Source organism: Schistocerca serialis, chromosome 8 (assembly GCF_023864345.2).
Source record: "Schistocerca serialis cubense isolate TAMUIC-IGC-003099 chromosome 8, iqSchSeri2.2, whole genome shotgun sequence".
NCBI lineage: Eukaryota > Metazoa > Arthropoda > Insecta > Orthoptera > Acrididae > Schistocerca > Schistocerca serialis.
The window spans coordinates 299,012,697-299,029,877 of record NC_064645.1 but is presented as its reverse complement, the minus strand read 5'-3'; the positions used below and the strand labels follow the sequence as shown (position 1 = coordinate 299,029,877).

The 17,181-nt window shown below is 47.4% G+C and overlaps 1 protein-coding gene across 1 annotated transcript in view; it reads right to left on the bottom strand.

Annotated features, from left to right (window-relative positions):
- The window catches only part of LOC126416977 (odorant receptor 65a-like), a 59,552-nt gene that overhangs the window by 19,527 nt on the left and 22,844 nt on the right, over window positions 1-17,181 (bottom strand). The window lies entirely within an intron of this gene.

The window sequence follows — 17,181 nt, the reverse complement described above, 5'->3', positions numbered from 1 at the left end:
AAACTTGCAGTGCTAATTTTTCCGACAACGTTACGGTAGCTGTTGTATACATCAACATTAATTCGAATCTTTGGAAGGAACGATGTAGTTTGTGGAGACTGCATTCATTAGATGTACTTGGTGGGACGAGTATTTTTGCTTCGAATGTTTATATCACAACTACCACCCATTAAGTTACTGAAGGAAAGCGAAGACATAAGTAGTAGGGCAAAGCATGTACCACACTACTCTCCATTGTTGCCAGATGTATCCAAGATGGCGGTGATGACGTTATCCAAGATGGCAGCCTGTAGACTTGGCAACAGCACATGACATAAACCAAGATGGCGGCCGTGACGTCAGCTGATGATGGGAGTACTGTTATCCAATATGGTGGAATTTGGTGGGAAGTTAGGTCAATCAGGCTACCTCCACTAGCCTAACCCCTCCTGTCCCCTCCCACAGAAAATGGCAGGAAGTTCAAATTGCAACACACCATGGTTACCTTTGCTAACCTAAGAAAATGGGGAAAAATAGGTCACTTGGTCTACCTCCACTAACCTAAGTTATCTGACTGCCACCTCTTCCTAGGAATTGGCGGGAAAAGGACTTAGGCTGTGCTGGACATGTCTTTATTTTGCATGCAGTGTGCTCCCTGCCGTCGTTGGATAAGCAGGTGCAGCGGCAAGTCGTATACTCCTAGCTCACTCATTTGTTACATAGTTTAATTCTTAATTTCTTTGCGTGTTTTTGGTACTTGCATTGTTTAATTCATAAATTTCTGGCGTATTATAGTATTTGAGAGTTGTAGCATCGCGTTTTAGTACCTGAATAGTGTAAAATCGCGTAGTCTCCTTCCCCCGCCGAGCAGTGTGTCAGCAGTGCACAAGTAGCAACATTACTGCATTTACTAGGCAATCTTGTATTTTAATAACCGTTTAAATTTTGTGTCGATTTGTTTGCGCTCTCTGTAGATTAGTTCAGACGTTCTTTGCACAACAGTTTTTAGCATGGATAGGGACTGCAACTGCTGTGTTCGGATGCAGGCTGAGTTGACATCCCTTCGCTCCCAGCTTCAGGCAGTGTTGGCTTCGGTCACACAGCTTGAGGCTGTTGCCAATGGGCATCACTGTGGGGTTCCGGATGGGGGTTTGTCGGGGACGGCCAGCTTGTCCCACGCATCCCCCGATCGGACTACGACTGTGGTTGCCCGGGATACTGCCCGCATTGAGGCTGATCCCTCACCTGTGGTAGAGTGGGAGGTCGTCTCAAGGTGTGGCAGGGGGTGAAAGACATTCCGGAGGGCTGAACGGAAGGCCTCTCCAGTTTGTCTGACGAACCGGTTTCAGGCTCTGTCTCAGGCTGATACTGATCTTCGGTCTGACATGGCTGCTTGTCCTGTTCCAGAGGTTGCCCCTCAGTCTGCAAGATCCGGGCGGTCGCATAGGGTGGGCTTACTGGTAGTTGGGAGCTCCAACATCAGGCGCGTAATGGTGCCTCTTAGGGATATGGCAGCAAGAGAGGGGAAGAAAACCAATGTGCACTCCGTGTGTATACCGGGGGGAGTCATTCCAGATGTGGAAAGGGTCCATCCGGATGCCATGAAGGGTACAGGGTGCACCCATCTGCAGGTGGTCGCTCATGTCGGCACCAATGATGTGTGTCGCTATGGATCCGAGGAAATACTCTCTGGCTTCCGGCGGCTATCTGATTTGGTGAAGACTGCCAGTCTCGCTAGCGGGATGAAAGCAGAGCTCACCATCTGCAGCATCTTCGACAGGACTGACTGCGGACCTTTGGTACAGAGCCGAGTGGAGGGTCTGAATCAGAGGCTGAGACGGTTCTGCGACCGTGTGGGCTGCAGATTCCTCGACTTGCGCCATAGGGTGGTGGGGTTTCGGGTTCCGCTGGATAGGTCAGGAGTCCACTACACGCAACAAGCGGCTACACGGGTAGCAGAGGTTGTGTGGCGTGGGCTGGGCGGTTTTTTAGGTTAGATGGCCTTGGGCAAGTACAGAAAGGGCAACAGCCTCAACGGGTGCAGGGCAAAGTCAGGACATGCGGGGACCAAGCAGCAATCGGTATTGTAATTGTAAACTGTCGAAGCTGCGTTGGTAAAGTACCGGAACTTCAAGCGCTGATAGAAAGCACCGAAGCCGAAATCGTTATAGGTACAGAAAGCTGGTTGAAGCCAGAGATAAATTCTGCCGAAATTTTTACAAAGGTACAGACGGTATTTAGAAAGGATAGATTGCATGCAACCGGTGGTGGAGTGTTCGTCGCTGTTAGTAGTAGTTTATCCTGTAGTGAAATAGAAGTGGATAGTTCCTGTGAATTATTATGGGTGGAGGTTACACTCAACAAACGAGCTAGGTTAATAATTGGCTCCTTTTATCGGCCTCCAGACTCAGCAGCATTAGTGGCAGAACAACTGAGAGAAAATCTGGAATACATTTCACATAAATTTTCTCAGCATGTTATAGATTAGGCGGCGATTTCAATTTACCAGATATAGACTGGGACACTGAGATGTTTAGGACGGATGGTAGGGACAGAGCATCGAGCGACATTATACTGAGTGCACTATCCGAAAATTACCTCGAGCAATTAAACAGAGAACCGACTCGTGGAGATAACATTTTGGACCTACTGATAACAAACAGACCCGAACTTTTCGACTCTGTATGTACAGAACAGGGGATCAGTGATCTTAAGGCCGTTGCAGCATCCCTGAATATGGAAGTTAGTAGGAATATAAAAAAAGGGAGGAAGGTTTATTTGTTTAGCAATAGTAATAGAAGGCAGATTTCAGACTACCTAACAGATCAAAACGAAAATTGCTGTTCCGACAATGACAGTGTTGAGTGTTTATGCAAAAGTTAGGAAACTACTGCGAAAGCAAAGAGAGCTCCACTCTAAGTTTAAACGCAGCCAAAACCTCTCAGACAAACAGAAGCTAAACGATGTCAAAGTTAGCGTAAGGAGGGCTATGAGTGAAGCGTTCAGTGAATTGGAAAGTAAAATTCTATGTACCTACTTGACAGAAAATCCTAGGAAGTTCTGGTCTTACATTAGTAAGTGGCTCGAAATAGCATATCCAGACACTCCGGGATGATGATGGCATTGAAACAGAGGATGACACGCGTAAAGCTGAAATACTAAACACCTTTTTCCAAAGCTGTTTCACAGAGGAGGACCGCACTGCAGTTCCTTCTCTAAATCCTCGCACAAACGAAAAAATGGCTGACATCGAAATAAGTGTCCAAGGAATAGAAAAGCAACTGGAATCACTCAACAGAGGAAAGTCCACTGGACCTGACGGGATACCAATTCGATTCTACACAGAGTACGCGAAAGAACTTGCCCCCCTTCTAACAGCCGTGTACCGCAAGTCTCTAGAGGAACGGAAGGTTCCAAATGATTGTTAAAGAGCACAGGTAGTCCCAGTCTTCAAGAAGGGTCGTCGAGCAGATGCGCAAAACTATAGACCTATATCTCTGACGTCGATCTGTTGTAGAATTTTAGAACATGTTTTTTTGCTCGAGTATCATGTCGTTTTTGGAAACCCAGAATCTACTATGTAGGAATCAACATGGATTCCGGAAACAGCGATCGTGTGAGACCCAACACGCTTTATTTGTTCATGAGACCCAGAAAATATTAGATACAGGCTCCCAGGTAGATGCTATTTTTCTTGACTTCCGGAAGGCGTTCGTAACAGTTCCGCACTGTCGCCTGATAAACAAAGTAAGAGCCTACGGAATATCAGACCAGCTGTGTGGCTGGATTGAAGAGCTTTTAGCAAACAGAACACAGCATGTTGTTATCAATGGAGAGACGTCTACAGACGTTAAAGTAACCTCTGGCGTGCCACAGGGGAGTGTTATGGGACCATTGCTTTTCACAATATATATAAATGACCTAGTAGATAGTGTCGGAAGTCCCATGCGGCTTTTCGCGGATGATGCTGTAGTATACAGAGAAGTTGCAGCGTTAGAAAATTGTAGCGAAATGCAGGAAGATCTGCAGCGGATAGGCACTTTGTGCAGGGAGTGGCAACTGACCCTTAACATAGACAAATGTAATGTATTGCGAATACATAGAAAGAAGGATCCTTTATTGTATGATTATGTGATAGCGGAACAAACACTGGTAGCAGTTACTTCTGTAAAATATCTGGGAGTATGCGTGCGGAACGATTTGAAGTGGAACGATCATATAAAATTAATTGTTGGTAAGGCGGGTACCAGGTTGAGAGTCATTGGGAGAGTCCTTAGAAAATGTAGTCCATCAACAAAGGAGGTGGCTTACAAAACACTCGTTCGACCTTTACTTGAGTATTGCTCATCAGTGTGGGATCTGTACCAGATCGGGTTGACGGAGGAGAGAAGATCCAAAGAAGGGCGGCGCGTTTCGTCACAGGGTTATTTGGTAAGCGTGATAGCGTTACGGAGATGTTTAACAAACTCAAGTGGCAGACTCTGCAAGAGAGGCGTTCTGCATCGCGGTGTAGCTTGCTCGCCAGGTTTAGAGAGGGTGCGTTTCTGGATGAGGTATCGAATATATTGCTTCCCCCTACTTATACCTCCCGAGGAGATCACGAATGTAAAATTAGAGAGATTAGAGCGCGCACGGAGGCTTTCAGACAGTCGTTCTTCCCGTGAACCATACGCGACTGGAACAGGAAAGGGAGGTAATGACAGTGGCACGTAAAGTACCCTCCGCCACACACCGTTGGATGGCTTGCGGAGTATAAATGTAGATGTAGATGTATTTAAACAATTAGAGGCAGTACCACCATCAACTGTGTTTACCAAGAGGTTTGGAGTCCAACTGACCTAGTACACAGTGCAGGTATCAGAGGGTGCTGTCTTCCCTTTCATGATGTAATCCAATATGACAGTCTGCAGTGGGGCAAAATGGCTGGAAAAGAACTCAACCTGTGGTGGATGAGGCAGTGTACTCACCATGGGGACCGGAGTTCAACAGACCTAGTACGCTATACTGCCACCAAATGTCACTTTCATCCCTCCTGTGACGAAATCCAAGATGGCGGTTCGGGATGGGGGAAATAGTGGGAACCAATAGGGACCCTTAATCCTCTCACTGTTACACTTCAGACAGTAGGATGGCGATAACATCACTGGCTCAGTGTTCATGTGCAAACAAAGGTACTGCTTCAAATCATCAAGATGTACACTATACATATGTAGGAAGTTTACAACATCATTGTATGCAGAGTGTATGCTCAGCAAGAAACGGTTCTCTCTCTCCAAGGCAAGATGTAGCCCAGTATCCAGATCGTATAACTTCATAAGTGAGACGTGCCTTAGATAAACACAGTTGTCACCTGATTACACACATAGTGCACAGCCATCATCCACTGTTGAAACAGATAGTGTCACATCAGTAAGGCGAATGTCTGGTGGGCAAGGAGTTGGATAATACTCGGTAGTCGTCTGCTGATTGATGTAGCGGTCTGCACAACATATTTCGTCCCAGTCGAACTTGTAAATTGATACTTTTAACACTCTTCGATGCATTTTCAATTTCCATTCTCGCATGCAAGCCCCACACACGATGTACTTCAAAACCAACGTTTATACATTTCGTTCCACTGGGAGTTAAATTGTATGTGGAACTGAAACGCATGGGTACACTCCATGCGTTCTTACCCACAGCATCTGCTCTCTGTGGCTGCACTAGGACAGGGATGTTGTGCTGGAATGGGTAATGTTGTGACTTGGCAAGACAGCCCAGTCACTATGAGAGGAGGTCAAAAGGCACGCGCTTAAGCTCACGCAAGCTGGCGCGAGGTCTGGAACAGTTAAGGGAATTAATAGTAGCAAATAAAGTACGTAGTTGATATAATACTTAACTTTAATCCGTAATTGGAGAACATCGCTCTTGACGGTACATGTTTTATAATTTCGATATTAACTGGTAATGGCTCCTTACTAGGTCGTAGCAAATGACGTAGCTGAAGGCTATGCTAACTATCGTCTCGGCAAATGAGAGCGTATTTGTCAGTGTAGCATCGCTAGCAAAGTCGGCTGTACAACTGGGGCGAGTACTAGGAAGTCTCTCTAGACCTGTCGTGTGGCGGCGCTCGGTCTGCAATCACTGACAGTGGCGACACGTGGGTCCGACGTATACTAACGGACCGCGGCCGATTTAAAGGCTACCACCTAGCAAGTGTGGTGTCTGGCGGTGACACCACATTCCTCCCCCGCAAATCGGCGAACGGTTATGTTATAAGGCTTCCGTCCGCCGTGGGGAGGACCCCATGTTGACGTATGCGACGAGGTGGGGAGCCTAACAACAGACGAGGCTGTGCCACCCGCACCTAGCCATTCGGTCCGACGGGATCTAGGAAACGCCTGAAAAGCTAGTCCAGGGTGCCCGCCAACATGCGGTGTATGCGCCCGTAGAGAGACAGGAGGGGCCGAAGGGTCGACCTCCATCGCGTCGGGATACCCGACGGGCGAAGACGACGCGTGGTCCGGAGCGGGCAAGAGTTCCACGTCGGAGGACAGCTGGTCACTGGAAGCGATCGGCGGCGCGTGACCCAGGGAGGCGCCCGGCAGCAGCAACGACGCGTCCACTGCGAGCGGCGCCAGCGGGATAACAGGCGGCGGCGGCGGCGCGTCGCCATGGGGCAAAATGGAAGGCAGCGTCGGTAACACCTGGGGATGAGGCGAGCCAGTAGATGGGTCCCCAGGGCGCTGACATGACGGCACCGTCGCTGATAGCAGACGGGGAGCGGCAGAACCCGTGCGACGACAGAGGCGCAGCTGATTGAGATGCCGACGCACCTCACCAGAGGCCCCCAAAACCAGATACATAGCGCGGCCAAGGCAGCGAAGAATGCGCCCTGCGAGCCAACGCTGTGAACCGCGATAGTTGCGATAGTATACAACGTCGCCTGGAGCAAAAGCAGGTGGCTGCCGCTGCACAGGAACCTGATGCGGCGGATGTAGCAAAGACATCAAGGTTCGATGAGGACGACCGTGGAGCAACTCAGCCAGCGAGCGACCATCTCGGGGCTGAGAGCGATACGAAGACAAAAAGAGCAATAACGCGTCCTCCCGAGAATGCGACTCTTTCAACTTCAACATCTGTGACTTGAAAGTCCGGACCAATCGTTCAGCAGCACCGTTTGACTGAGGCGAAAACGGCGCGGATGTCAGATGTTGAATACCATTGGCCTTGCAGAATGACCGAAATTCTGCGGACATGAATTGTGGGCCATTGTCGGAAACAATAGTCTGTGGAAGACCTTCAATGCAAAAGATAGCGGATAACGCTTGGATGGTGGCAGATGACGTCGTGGAAGACATCCGGACAACAAAAGGAAAATTACTGAATGAATCGACCAGAACCAACCATCGAGCATTGCAGAATGGACCAGCAAAATCGATGTGTAAGTGTTGCCAAGGGGAAGTGGCTTTCGGCCATGAAAAGAATTTCCGCGGTGGTGCGGAGTGTTGTTCGGTACACGCCATGCAAGAAGAGCACATATTCGTAATCGCAGAATCGATTGCGAACCAAGTACAGTGCTGACGAGCAAGTTGTTTCGTTCCCACTATACCCCAATGTCCTTAGTGGAGAAGCCGTAAGACAGAGGACTGTAGCGAACGTGGGACCACGACCCTGGACTGATCATTATCAGAACGCAACAGCAAAACACCACGTCGTACAAAAAATCTCGCCTTGTGAGCAAAAAATCGGCGAACCAACGGATCCTCGATCCGTGACTTTGACAAGGGCCATTGCGTAGCAACAAAACGCAAAACGGTAGCAAGGACAGGGTCAGCAGCTGTGGCTGTAGCTACACAACGAAAATCAATCGGAAACGATTCGACCACTTCATCGGTTTCCGCATCAATGAACATGCAAGCAAGTTCGGAAGAATCGAATGCTCTATCCGCAGCAACAGGCAAACGGGACAACACATCGGCGTTTCCGTGCTTAGCAGTGGACCGATACAAGATATCGTAGCGGTACTGCGAGAGGAAAATAGACCAGCAAATGAATTTCTGCGCTGTACGTGGAGGTACAGGCCTGTTCGAATGAAAAAGTGACGTCAAATGTTTGTGGTCTGTGATGATTGTAAAGTGACGACCATACAAGAAATCATGAAACTTAGTAACACCAAATACGAGAGCCAAAGCTTCTTTCTCTATCTGGGAATAATTTCTTTGCGCAGACGAGAGCAATTTGGACGCAAAGGCAGTAGGGCGATCGTGCGATCCATCTTTGTGCGCAAGCACAGCACCGATCCCGAAATCCGATGCATCTACCATCAACAAAAGGGGTTTCTGGGGATGGAATGGCGTAAGCGATGAAGCGGAGCTGAAATGGAAGAGGCGTGGCGCACATATCTGTTGTAATAATGAATTTCTCCCAGCACACTCTGTAGTTGCTTCAAATTCTGCGGCGAAGGCAAGTCTTCTATGGCACGGAGGTGTTCTGGACTGGGATGTATGCCTTGGGCGTTGATTACATGTCCCAGATAGGGTAAGTCACGAGCAAAAAACACACATTTGTCCTTCCGCAAGCGAAGACCATTTAGTCGCAAGACCTGAAATAATGTTCTGAGATTGGCTAAATGTTCTTCTTCTGTCTTTCTGGAGATCACAATATCGTACAGATAGTTTGCTGCAGTAGGGACCGACGCACAAACAGTTTGCAAGGGCGGATGAACACCCGAATGGCAGTCTTTTGAATCGATACAAACCAAGATGCGTGTTAACCACCAAAACGCGCTGGGATTCTTCGTCCACCGGTATTTGCAAGTACGCATCTGCGAGGTCCAACTTCGAAAAATATTTACCCGGGCACAGTTTGTCAAAAAGATCTTCTGGGTGGGGTAAAGGAAAAGTTGCAATCACTAGTTGTGGATTCACTGTTGCCTTGAAGTCCCCACAAAGTCTCCATTTTCCGGAAGGTTTCGGCAAAATTAGTAAGGGTGATGCCCAGAGAGAAGCCTGCACACGTTCAATCACACCTTGTGATTCCAAATCGTGTAACGTTCGTGCGACCTCATCACGCAATGCGTGGAGAACATTGCGCGCTCTGAAAAATTGCGGTTGCGCGTTGACTTTCAGTTCCAAATATGCTTTATAGTTCTTAGCGCAACCAAGGCCCGGTGCAAAAACGTCTGCAAATTCTTCACATAGACGAGAAACACTGGCTGAAGGTACAGTCTGGTTCACTGATAGGACTTGATTGACTATAGACAAGACAAACAACTGAAATAAATCGAAACCAAACAAGTTCACAGCAGAAGAAGAACAAAGTACGTAAAATGACACAAGTTTTGTTTGTCCCTTGTATGTTGCAAGAAGGCTGCACTGTCCTAACACAGGGATATTCTGACTGGAATAGCTAGTTAACTTAACATTTGCAGCACACAACGGAGGTGCGCCCAGTTGTTTGTACGTGTCTTTATTAATCAATGAAACTGCAGCTCCGGTATCGAGCTGGAATGGTATGACCTTGCCATGAATGTCCAAGTCTACAAAAAGTTTATTGTCCTGCTGACGACAAGAGCGACTGTCTCGTGCAACTTGAACTGACAGTGGTACAGAATCACTTGTGACTTGACGCGATTTCCTGCAAAGTCGACGCACACTATTTGTGGGACGAACACAGTCACTGTTACAGAGAGTGGCACTGGGCGGAGTGGAATGAACTACATGAATGTCCATGGGCGAAGGTTCACGAGCCTGAGTATTCTTGGTTCGATTCTGGCGCGAAGCAAAGGACCTGGAATGGTTGTGAGTGTCCGATCCAAGCTTTTTCTGGCAAACACTCTGAACATGTCCTTTTTTATTACAGAAAGCAAATAGCTTGGCGTGACGGGCAATTCTCACACGAATGTCTAGTAGCACACCACGGACATGATTTTAGCACTGCATTTGCTTGCTGACGCGTCACACGTAGCGAAGAGCTTGGCGGCAGGTGCGCGGACGGGTGCGAGGGCTGTTTACTGTTCCGTGCAGCGCGCCCGGCGGGCCGGTTAATGTGACACATGGCTGACGAAGTTGCAAATGATTCCTGAGCAAAGTCAAGTGTGTCCTGCCTATCCAATATGTCCATCACTTGTTGAAGGGAGGGATTGACGAGTTTCAAAATCTGTTCCCTGATACGAACATCAGAAACGTTCTGTGCAATTGCATCACGCACCATAGTATCTGAATAAGGGAGTCCACATTCACACTCAAAAGCACAATCGCTAGTAAGGCCTTGCAAAGTGGCAACCCACTCCTGGTTACTTTGACCGGCCGTACGTTTGGTACGAAAGAAAGTATAACTTTTTGCAACTACATTGACTGATTCTTTGAAATATGCATCTAATGCAGACAAAATTTCTTCGTAGGACAGAGTTGCTACGTCGCGTCAGGGAAATAATTTCACTATCACTCGGCACGTGGACAGGCCGACGCACGCAAGCAAAAAAGGCTGCTGCTCATTACCTTGAATTCTGTAGGCGGCGAGATGGAATACAAATTGGCGTGACCACTCCGTCCAGCTTTCCAGCGCCGCATCAAAAGGACGAAAAGGTGGTGCAACTGCGTGTTGCGGCTGCAGTAGCGGTGGAGTGGCGGCTGCCGCATCGTGTTGCATTGCACGTTGACCCTGGACGAGCTGTCCAAGGGCATCCAATGTGCTATGCACACGTGGGTTCAAATCCCATCCTCGTCGCCAAAATGTTGTGACTTGGCAAGACAGCCCAGTCACTAGGAGAGGAAGCCGAAAGGCATGCGCTTAAGCTCACACAGACCGGCGTGAGGTCTGGAACAGTTAAGGGAATTAATAGTAGCAAATAAAGTATGTAGTTAATATAATACTTAACTTTAATCCATAATTGGAGAACATCGCTCTTGACGGTACATGTTTTATAATTTCGATATTAACTGGTAATGGCGCCTTGCTAGGTCATAGCAAGTTTTATAATTTCGATATTAACTGGTAATGGCGCCTTGCTAGGTCATAGCAAATGACATAGCTGAAGGCTATGCTAACTATCGTCTCGCCAAATGAGAGCGTATTTGTCAGTGTAGCATCGTTAGCAAAGTCGGCTGTACAACTGGGGCGAGTACTAGGAAGTCTCTCTAGACCTGCCATGTGGCGGCGCTCGGTCTGCAATCACTGACAGTGGCGACACGCGGGTCCGACGTGTACTAACGTACCGTGGCCGATTTAAAGGCTACCACCTAGCAAGTGTGGTGTCTGGCTGTGACACCACAGGTAATATGTTGGTGACCAGTACTGTTCTGCATCTTGCTGTTGTTTAGTACCACCAGCAGCATTCGATGTGTTGGGAGCAGATCGCGCATCCTCTTCACACAGATCGATGAGAGGGGCAGACAACAATAGCTCCTTGTCCTTCTTCAGCAAGTGAGCTATGTGCACTACAGGATCCCATGTTGTCGCTACAGGTTTAGACATGCTGGAGGTTGTTGCTGCCACAGGTCTAGAGGTCCCTGCAGGTCTCGACAAGAGGGCAGCTGAGGTTGCTACAGGACCGGATGCAGCAGAGATCAGCATATTGGCACTTGACCCTGCCAGGTTGGTCACACCAACGACTATTGCTGAAGAACGACAGAGAAAGATGTGATATGGGATACTTTCTTTTCTGCTTCTTCCTGTTCTGCAGGACTGTGCTGGATTGAAACTCATCTTGATGCTTCATGGTTCTTCTACTTCTGCTGCTGCTGACTGACTGAGCAAGGCTGAGGTCTCAGAGCTGCTCAACCTGCCCTACATCCCCTCCAATTATATTACCAGATACCCCCGTCCTACTGGCTGAAGTATAACATGTGACTGGATTAAGGTTTCTTATTGGTTCCCGCCATTTCCCGCCCCACCCCGAACCGCCATCTTGAATTTAGTTACAGGAGGGATGACAGTGCCCTCTGGTAGCTGTACTGTGTACTAGATCAGTTGAACTCTGGACCTCATGGAGAGCACACTGGATGGAGGTACTACCTCAAATTGTTTAAATAAAGACATACGTCCAGCACAGGCTGAGTCCTTTTCCTGCCACTTTCCCCCAACCCCAGACCGCCCTCTTGGATTACATCACAGAAGGGTGTCAGTACTGTGTACTAGGTTAGTTGGACTCCGGATCTCGTGTTGAACACACTTGGTGGTAGTACTGCCTCTAATTGTTTAAACAAAGACTGCTTGCAAAGTAAAGACTTATGTCCAGCACAGTCTGAGTCCTTTTCCCGCCAATTCCTAGGAAGAGATGGCAGTCAGATGACTTAGGTTAGTGGAGGTAGCCCAAGTGAGGTATTTTACCGCCATTTTCTTAGGTTAGTAGAGGTAGCTGTGATGTGTTGCATTGTCCTGATAAAATTTGAACTTCCTGTCATTTTCTGGGGAAGGGGAGGGGAGGTGGTTAGGTTACTGAAAGTAGCCAAATTGACCTATCTTTCCACCATAATTCAAACTTCCCTTCGAAATCCACCATGTTCTGTAACGGTAGTCGCGTCATCAGCTGACACCACGGCCGCCATCTTGGTTGACATCATGTGCTGTTGCCAAGTCTATAGGACCCCATCTTGGATGACGTCATCGACGCCATCTTGGATGCATCTGGCGACACTGGAGAGTGGGGTGGTACATACTTTGCCCTACTATTGACGTGTAACAGAGTGAAAGAAACATGTAAATCAACCAGGATAAAATTTTAAATTCTTTACTAGTCCAATTCGTTTGAGAAATTAATCGCCTGTCTTGTTAGTATTTTCCGATCATTTATGACATTTATACACATTCCTATTCCTGCAAGTATTCCGATCTGGCAAAGAGTATGAATGAAAAGAAAAAAAGAACTTTTAGAAGGCAACTGGGAAACAATCATACTCTCTCCATTCACCACTGAGATGTCTTGGTCGCTACTCCAAGGGCGCTTTAGTTTAACAGCGCATACTTTTCGGGTACATTAGCGACAGTCGATTAAGTTTATATCCTTGATTCCAATGATGTCGGTGAAAAATGCTTAGTTTTCAGTTATCTATCGATGCAGCCAGTTCTGAGAAAACTTTAGGAATAGTTTTCTCAGAAACGTGGGGTTGTTGGGCCAGAATGAGCTTTTCTTTTCAGGCAGTAGACAAGCGACTTGCCAAATATGAATCGGGTGGCCATGCTTGAGGCCCTCTCCTCGCAAGTCGCAAGTGGGTTACATCAAGATTCATTTCTCTCTCTCATTACGTCTGTGTGTGTGTGTGTGTGTGTGTGTGTGTGTGTGTGTGTGTGTGTGTACAACTTCTGACAATAAAGTTTGGTGAATGACGTCAGAACGGTCGATAGGGAAACATTGGCTTCTCACAACGCTGCGCCTGCGAAGCGACTGGTGTTGACAACTTACCTCCTCCATAGTTCAGTTGAGCATTGAGCATCGTGTGTGTGTTCCGTGTTAGACCTGTTGGACGAAGCGCTTATTTAGTGCGTTGGTTCTGAACTGGGAACAGGACAATGAACGAGCAAAGGATCAATTTTAAATTTTGTTTTAAGTTTGGCAAGACACTGAAAGAAACGCATGCACTGCTGGTGTGTCTTTATGGGGATCAAGCTCTGTCCATGAACTGTGTGTACGAGTGGTTTGTCCGTTTCCGAGGGGGCCGGGAAAGGGTTTCTGACAATCCTCGCAGCGGACGACCGGTGACCGGCGTCAACGATGAAAACATTGAGGAAGTAAGGACATTAACCATAAATGACCGTCGATTAACTGTGCGCATGATAATGGATGAACTGCAGATGAGCCGTGTATCCGTGCGATAAATCCTTACCCAGGAGGCAGGGCAAGAGGAAAACGTGTTTTCGCCTTGTGTCACATCACTTAATTGACGATCAGAAGCAGGCACGTTTAGAAGCTTCACAGGATTTTGTCAAAACGGTGGATGTGACACCCAATTTCTTGAACCGTATTGTCCCTGAGGATGAAATCTTGTGTCTCCGGTGCGACCCTGAAACGAAACGGCAAAGCATGGAATGGCTTTCTCCGACATCACCTCGTCGTAAAAAGCTCAGAGCCGAAAAATCACGAATCAAAACCATGCTCGTCAACTTTTTCGATAGTCAGGACATTATCCACAAGGAATTTCTACCAGAGTGAACGACGTTGAACTCTGCACGTACGTTTAAATTTTGATCCGTCTCATGCAACGTCTACGCAAGATACGACCCCAGTACGCAAAACTAGGTTCCTGGTTTTTTGTTTACGACAACGCCCGCCCACACACTGCCAATATCGTTAAACAGTTCATGACAAAAAAGGGGGTGACGCAGCTTGAATATGCACCACACTTACCGAATCTCAATCCTCCAGACTTCTTCCATTCCCTCGATTAAAACTCGATTTGAAAGGAAAGGGTTTTGACGATATTCCTGACATCCAATGAAACATGACGCGGCTTTTTAACACCATCCCAAAGGAAGGCTTCGTGCAAAGTTTCCAGGACATGTGTTGGAGAGCTCAGTGGTGCATAGTTATGAGAGGTGACTATTTCGAAGGGTAATAAGGTAACTGTAGTTCGTAGTTCATCTACGTTAATGTTACAGGACTATTCTTCTTCTAGACCACGCGCTGCATTAACTGTCTGCTTCCACCACCTTCTATCTCTCGCAGTCTCTCTCCACCCTGCGCAAATTCCTAATGCTGCGATGTCTTCCTCTATGTCATCTTTCCACCTTGTACGAGGTCTGCCCGATGGTCTTGTTGCCTGGAGAGCTCCTGGGACTATGAACCGAACTTAATTGTCAGAGGTTGTACATCACATACTCCACCATTTCAAACTGTATCATCTCCTTAACAATGACAATCCAATACGAGTTCGGCTCTGTATACACCTACCTACCAGCGTGTTGACCCACCTTTGGTTAGCAACAACGCAGTGATTCTGTGTATCATTGAATCGTGAGGTCCTTGCTTTGTTTCTGGAGTGGCATTGGACGTCTATCTAAATGCCACGCGTTTCCCGTTAATTACCGACCGGTTGTTTATGGGTGGCAGATGGCACCTCGTAGTGTGCTCTATCGGGTTCAGATCAGAAGAATTTGGTGGCCACGTCTTAAATGTTAGTGCACCATCATGCTCCTCAATCCACTCTACAAGACAGGCTCAGTTATCCTACCACAATTTCCCATGCCCTTCTGGACAAGCATCAAGCACAAAGGTATGCATAAGTTCCACAATAAGGTGCACCTACACCACAGCTTCCGTTGTGCCTTCGTTTACTACTATAGGTTACATGGAAGCCGACATAACACTGCTGCCATTGGCCTGCACCTGTGGCTCCGTACGTGTTTTCAGCAGCTGTTCGCCTGGATTACTGTGTATCTGAATATGAGCAACGACCTGGAGTAACAAGTGTTGTGACTTGGCCAGACAGCCAAGCCACTGTGAGGTAGCCGAAAGGCACGCGTTTAACTCACGCAGGCTGGCGTGAGGTCTGGAACAGGTAAAGTAATTATACTATCAAGAAAAGTACGTAGCTGCTGGAATACTTAACTTTAATCCATAATTGGTGAACATTGGTCTGACGGTACAGGCATCACAAGATTAACAGCAAATGATAATGGCGCCTTGCTAGGTCGTAGCAAATGACGTAGCTGAAGGCTATGATAACTATCGTCTCGGCAAATGAGAGCGTAATTCGTCAGTGAACCATCGCTAGCAAAGTCGGCTGTACAACTGGGACGAGTGCTAGGAAATCTCTCTAGACCTGCCGTGTGGCGGCGCTCGGTCTGCAATCACTGATAGTGGCGACACGCGGGTCCGACGTATGCTAGCGGACCGCGGCCGATTTAAAGGCTACCACCTAGCGAGTGTGGTGTCTGGCGGTGACACCACAACAAGAACCATTACTCACCCGACCAGACAATAGTTTCTCATTGATACACTGCCCTACCTCAATGATCTCGTGCCAACAGCACTCTAAAATGACGATATCCCTGGAGCAAGATGGAAACACGTAGCGATCGACTGCTACATCGATCGACAATGTGTGCCTAATACGTGTGCTTCGAAACACTTGTCCTTGGACCAGCATTGTACTTAGTCGTGAGATACGGCACAAATTGCCGCCTATCCTACTTTACAGAGGGTGTAAGACTCCGGTCTCCCTGTTCAGTGATGAGTTTATGACCTCTAACACCTTGTCGCCTATTCGTAGTTTCACTGCGTCTTCAATCAGTCTCCACAGACGCTCACGACAGTAGTACGAAAACAGCCGACCAGCTTCGCCGTTCCCGAGTTGCTGGTTCCCAAGCGCCGCTTCATCACGACCTCACCTGTGTCGAAGTCACTTATGTTAGTGGATTTCCCCACTTGGCGGCATTCATTCTCGCAGTGCGCAGCTGTCATCACGCTTCGCCCCCTCAATGTTCACTACGGCCGCGCTTTACACTGTGATCAGTCGCACACTAAGAACAGCTTTTCCAAAGCATTTCATTACTCCAAATGATTTGTTCAAATGGTTCAAATGTCTCTGAGAACTATGGGACTTAACTTCTGAGGTCATCAGTCCCCTAGTACTTAGAACTACTTAAACCTAACTAACCTAAGGACATCACACACATCCATGCCCAAGGCAGGATTCGAACCTGAGACCGTAGCGGTGGCGCGTTTCCAGACTGTAGCGCCTAGAACAGCTTGGCCAACCCGGCCGGCAATGATTTGTCACAGGGAAAATTGTTGTTAGCGTTGCGCATTATTCTGAAAGAGGACTTTCATGGAAAGAAGATAAATTCCATAGAGAAATAGCTAAATTATTTTTGTGACCAACTTGTTTTTCAGCTATGTCAAGGAAACCGGAAAGTAAAAGTTACGTTTTGGAGTTCTTTCGACAAATAGTTCTGGGCAGGAATACGTAAGAGATTTTCTACAGAGATATCAGTCAGCTGGTCAAAGGCGCGAAATAAATTACCTGTTTATGGAGATATCACCTTATCCATCACTAAAATTATGTGTCAGTCAGTTACAAATACTGTGATGACTGTGTTGCGAAATAAAAGAAAAAAGGGGGGATGCAGTCGTCACAGGGGAAACAGTTGCTGTCCACCGAGGAGTTTCAATTTTCCATAAAGCTGATTTGTCAGATAAAAGCTTCTCAGTATTTGATCGCTGCTATTTCTATGAAAAATGTTACTTTTTCCTCTTTATTAGAAGTAAGAGATTATAAAATA